The sequence below is a fragment of the Carya illinoinensis genome, chromosome 1 (assembly GCF_018687715.1).
Source record: "Carya illinoinensis cultivar Pawnee chromosome 1, C.illinoinensisPawnee_v1, whole genome shotgun sequence".
Classification (NCBI taxonomy): domain Eukaryota; kingdom Viridiplantae; phylum Streptophyta; class Magnoliopsida; order Fagales; family Juglandaceae; genus Carya; species Carya illinoinensis.
In genome coordinates this window covers 33316079-33321756 of record NC_056752.1, presented here as the reverse complement: position 1 = coordinate 33321756, position 5678 = coordinate 33316079, and the positions used below count along the sequence as shown (strand labels likewise).

The following is a 5678-nucleotide window of genomic DNA, read 5'->3' as shown; positions in this document are numbered from 1 at the left end:
AGTATGCATAAATAAAACATTTCATTTTCAGAGTACATATCCCAAAAAATGTTATCAAAACATGAGAGTAGAATTTCAAACTTTTCATATTTGAAGGCCAACTGTTCATATTCAAAGACCCTTTGGTATAACATGACTAAACATCTTCATTTTATCATATCGTTTAATATTGTATTATACCATATCATATAACATATTTAACCCTTATGGTAGGGTTATGCTATCCCCAGTGGCCAAATCAGGCAGTATCAGAATGTAAACATTTTCCTTATTCTTTCTCGAGGTCCTGAGTGTGCACACATGAAAGAACATGCAGAAAAAACACTTTAGTTCCAAAGTTGCTGCACTCATATGAAAGATATTGGTACCAACCATATAACATAATCATAATCATCATATTAGAATCAAAATCAAAATTGTGGCTATCACTAACCTTTGTTTCAACTCTTGGAAGCTTTCTTCACATTTTTTTTGTTCACTCAAACTTATTATTTTTCTTGGTAAGGGCAGTGAGAGGAATTGCTATTTTAGAGAAACCATCAATGAATCGATGGTAATATCCTGCCAACCTAAGAAACTTCTAACCTCATGCACATTCTTTGGTGCCGACAAATTAACTATTGCTTCCACTTTCTCTCGGTATATATACTGAAATACCGTTTTTGGAAATCATATGTCCCAAAAATGCAATTTGACTCTAGGGAGAAATACTTCTTCAACTTAGCAAACAACATTTTATTCCCAAGTGTCCCGAGTACTAATCTCAAATGTTCTTCATGCTCATTATTGCTCTTGGAATATATCAATACGTCATCTATAATTACCACCACAAATTTATCCAAGAAGTCATGAAACATTTTGTTCGTCAAGTCCATGAATACAGCTAGGGCGTTGGTTAAGCCAAAGGGAATGACCAGAACGTCATAATGGCCGTATTAGATTCTGAAAGTTGTCTTGGCCACATTTGCCCTGATCTTCAATTGATGGTATCCAGATCGAAAATCAATCTTAGAAAATACCTGAGCACCTCGAAGTTGATCAAATAAGTCTTCTATGCGTGGAAGTGGGTATTTATTCTTTATAGTCACTCGATTAAGTTCCTTGTGATCAACACATATTCTTATCGATCCATCTTTCTTTTCACAAATAGAATAGGAGCTCCCCCAAGGTGCCACACTGGGCCTGATGAACCCCTTATCTAACAAATCCTGCAACTGCTCTTTAAGTTCAACTAGCTGGGTATTCTCTCACGATAGGTATTTCCTCTAATTTCAACTCATCTTTTGGTGCCTTTACCACGCAGGCTAAGAATCCCTGATAAACATTACATAATAGTTTTCCAACCTAAATAGAAAATATAACTAGTGGGTACAAACACACTTTCAACCCCATAAACCAAAATTCATTTCCTTTCGAGGGTCTAAATACCACTTCCTTTTTAAAACAATCAATATTGGCGAGTTAGGCAGCTAACTAGTCTATATCCAATATTACATCAAACCTGAACACGTGAAATAATATTAGGTTAGTTGGCATAAATCTCCCTTCAATGGATAAAGGACACCCCATTAGAATCACATCACAGATTACCAAATTTCTTGTTGGTGTCAAGACAACTAACTTGTACTTCAGCTTTTTAGTTTCTAAATTGCAAAACTTAAAGAAATCCATAGAAGCAAATGAATATTTAGCTCCATAATCAAATAACAAAGTAGCGTTATTAGAAAAACAAGAAAGGGTACCTGTGATCATGTTCAACATCATTCATGAATTAAATAACCATAGACTTAATAATGAACAACATGGTAATTTCTTAGAGGAAGAAAATTAAAGGATCAATACCAGTGATCACATCGTTTCTATCCTCAACCTTTTCAGGCGTCAATTCAAAAACCTGTGCAAGTGCAGTTGTGCATTTTCATTGCCATGCATTGTCTCTTCTGCCCTTCGTGGTAGTGGTATGGTGATCATGTCGCTGTCCAATTGCAACGAGAAGGCCCTAAGATAGTGACCCAGCTTGCCACAATGGAAGCATAGTCCTGCATCCTTCCTGGACTCTCTAACGTGTACTTGGTTGCATGTCCTAAAAAAATATGCTTGTTGTTTGCCCTGAATCGGTTTCTTATCAGAGTTACTGGCTTTGTTCCTCTTTTTCCACAAGCCTTTGGTCCATGCTAGAATATGACGTAGATGGAGTATTCTCCTTCCTCTGATCTTGGGACACAACACTTCTTTGAAGACTCCATTCAAATATTGTGGCCTTATTCACTAACTCTGAGAAGCTCTAGATCTGAAAACCCACCACCCATTCATAAATCTTATCGTTTAGTCCCTGCTTGAACTTCCGAGCTTGCTTCTCCTCATTAGGGATAAGATATGTAGTAAAACATGACAAGTCAGTAAATCTGGCTGCATACTAATGTACTGTCAGAGCTCCCCATACCAAATTGGCAAACTCCATGGCCCTATCGTCTCTAACCAAACTTAGAAAAAAGAATTCCAGAAAAATCTACTAGAACTAGAGCCAATTGACTACTTCCGTTCCTTCAGCTTCTCTAATTGTTCTCTCATAAATCTACCATCTTTTTGCCTCTCCAGTTAGCTTGAAGGTGGAGTACAACACTTTTTGTTCGTCAGTACAATTTATGACATGAAGTATCTCCTCAATATCCTAAGTAGTCCTATGCTAAGGTTGGGTCGCCCAGCCCATCAAAGGTGGGTGGGTGCATCTAATTAAATTGTTATATGGTACATCTACCCTCGTCATTTGTCACATTCAAGTCTACCATATTTATTACACGACGACGAGCTGCCATCTTTGAAGATCCACACTTGATTAAATGTTTCACACAAGTAATGTAAAAATAATAATTCTAATAATAATTTAAACATTATTGTATCTATTAAACAAATGAAAATATGTAACAATTCAGCAAATTTCTGATCAGAATCTAAATCTCATAATCATTCACTTCATACTTTAGAGTTTACCAATCTTGAAGCTCTGTAATACATAAAATTCTATTTTATTTTAATAATGAATACTACCTTTTTTTTTAAAAGAGTGTGTGGAACTCCCACACCCTAAGAATGTATCTAGTTAGCATTACTTTTGCAAATTCACCTAATAATTATCTAATCATTACAATTTTCCAAAACATACAAACAAAATAAAAAATAATACAACTTTTGTAAATACTAAAATAAAAACAATATTAAAACATTATATTAAAGTAATATTGTAACTTTATAATATTTCCTTCAAACTTTTCTCCCTCATTTCCCAAAACCCAAAACAAAACAAAAAAAAAAAAAAAAAAAAAAAAAAAAAAAAATCTTCACTTAAATTATTTCACTAATATTTATAAATTATTTTACTATTATTTATAAAATTAACATCTTATCTCTTTCCCAAATATCTCCAAATCTACTTGATTAACGGGGACAAGACTTTAATTAAATAAAAATAATATTTGTCATTTCAGAGTGTGCAAATATCACATATCTTTTTTTAAAATAAATAAATAAACACATAATCTACATAAAAAATTATTTTTTTAATGATGACCCACATTTTTGAAAGAGAAGTGCTTATGACTTGCACACCCTAAAGCTTTATTCAACATTACTATCATTTAATGGACTTTTGATCAGAATTAATGCAGGCCCCTCTTGATCAAGGGTAGGATTAAAATACAGCTCTCATTTGCATTTTTGTTGTCAAATTCACCCCCAAAGAATAATTTCTCGCAATATGATCTCTAAAATGCAAAATTTATGTAATTTTCAACAGCTAAAGTTGCAGACATAAACACAACACAATTCATCTTGAAAGAAGAGTAAATTCAAAAAAAAAACAAAAAAAAAAAAGAGAGAGAGAGAGAGAGAAGAGAAAAGAAGACATGATACTGAAAATTAGAATCTTCAATAAAGAGCCTGGCAAACGTCTTCATCAGCAAACCTACATAAACTTTTTACCAACAACTTTCCTCCACAAAAGCTTTAAGATTTTTGTACGAAGACCCACCTTCCTTGGCAGCTTCCCTCGCCAAATCCTTCCATTTCTTAGCATTCCTTCTCATTTCTTCCCCTCGCTCACCACCTCCCGCTACCAATTCCAAGCACCTCTTGATCTCATTACTGTCTACAATGCCATCCTTATTTGCCGTCACCGTCAGGCCTGTTTTCCACACATCTTCAATCAGTTTTGCGTTTGTTCCTTGATCCGTCCACTGTGGGAAAGCAACCACTGGCACCCCAGAGACCAAACTCTCCAAGCTCGAATTCCATCCACAATGTGTCACAAAGCAAGCCAAGGAAGGATGTGACAGAACCTCGACTTGAGAACACCATGGCACTATCATTCCCCTTTGCTCCAATTCCTCTCTACAGCTCAATCGCTCTTCTTCTTTCTCTTCTTCTCCATTTTCCTTGGCTCTTATGATCCATAAGAAGGGACGGCCGCAATCCAACAATCCGCGTGCCATTTCCTCCATCTGCTGCTTTGCTAGCACTGATATGCTCCCGAACGAGACGTAAACAACAGATGAGTTAGGCTTGGAGTTCAACCATTCGATGTAGTACTCCTTGGATTCTTGGAAAAGATCTCCGCCAAAAGCTTTATCAGATGGATCCTTTCCGTCCAAAAAGGCCGATGGAATTAGCAGTCCAACCGCAGTAAGATTATAAATTTTTCAGTCAGTCTCAAGGCTTCGGGCTCTAATGCATCGAAGGTATTGACAAGCACTCTCGGGTTGCTTGCTTTTTCGAGTACTTCGAGGTGCTCTTGCATTGATGGGAGTGCAAAAGTGAACGTACTTGAACCAAGGAAAAAGGAGGGAAGGTCACAACCAGAGAGCAACGGCAGTCCCGGTAATTGTAACGAGTATGAGGGATTAGTGCCCTTTTTCCTGATGTCGTCTCCATAGCCGTTGAAGTAGTAGTAGTATATGTCAAAAACCGTGGCAGGTTGAATCCAGAGAAGTGTTGACGGCAGGTGAAGTTCGCGGGCCACTTTCCCCGCCCAGGGCAGGAGAAGAGTGTACACTAAGAACTGAAAGGGGGGGCCCTCATTTGCGCTGGACACGATGAGATCGGTGAGAGTTTTGGAGCCACTACGCTTGATCGCGGAAATGTAGTCCTCTAGATCATCAGTACCAGGCTTAGACCCATCGTCGTAGCCATCGGAGAAGGGGGCGAAGGACAAACCTTGAGGAGTAGAGTTTTTGGTCATGCGACGGTAGGCAGAGATGCTGGTGGCGAGGGTGACATGCGCCCCCAAGCGAATGAGGCGCTTGGCAAACTGGAGGGCAGGGTTGATATGGCCCTGCGCAAGGAATGTCACGAGGAGTATATGGCGGTACTTCTCCATGGTGGTGGGCGGGGGAGCTTAAGGGCGAGGTGTTTGTGTTTGACAGTACTACTGCAGCCTGGTGACTAGATAGGCCAGGTGTGTGAATCTATGGGACATGCAATTAAGCAGTCACGTGGGCAGGCTTTAATAGAAGATTGGGATCGGGGTTGTGACGTTTGTAGTGACGTTTTGGAAAAAGCTTGAAGATTGAGGTTTGCAATTTGCTGTCCGGAGGAGAGGCAAAGGGCAGGTTTACTGGCAATTGAGTTGTATATGCTAACGAGGAATGATACACAACTTTCTAATACTCTTATACTCTTTTTTT

The 5678-nt window shown here is 38.1% G+C and overlaps 1 pseudogene; it reads right to left on the bottom strand.

Moving 5' to 3' along the window:
• Positions 1–3760: 3760 nt before the first annotated feature.
• LOC122315646 lies at positions 3761–5473 on the bottom strand (annotated as a pseudogene).
• Positions 5474–5678: the final 205 nt, after the last annotated feature.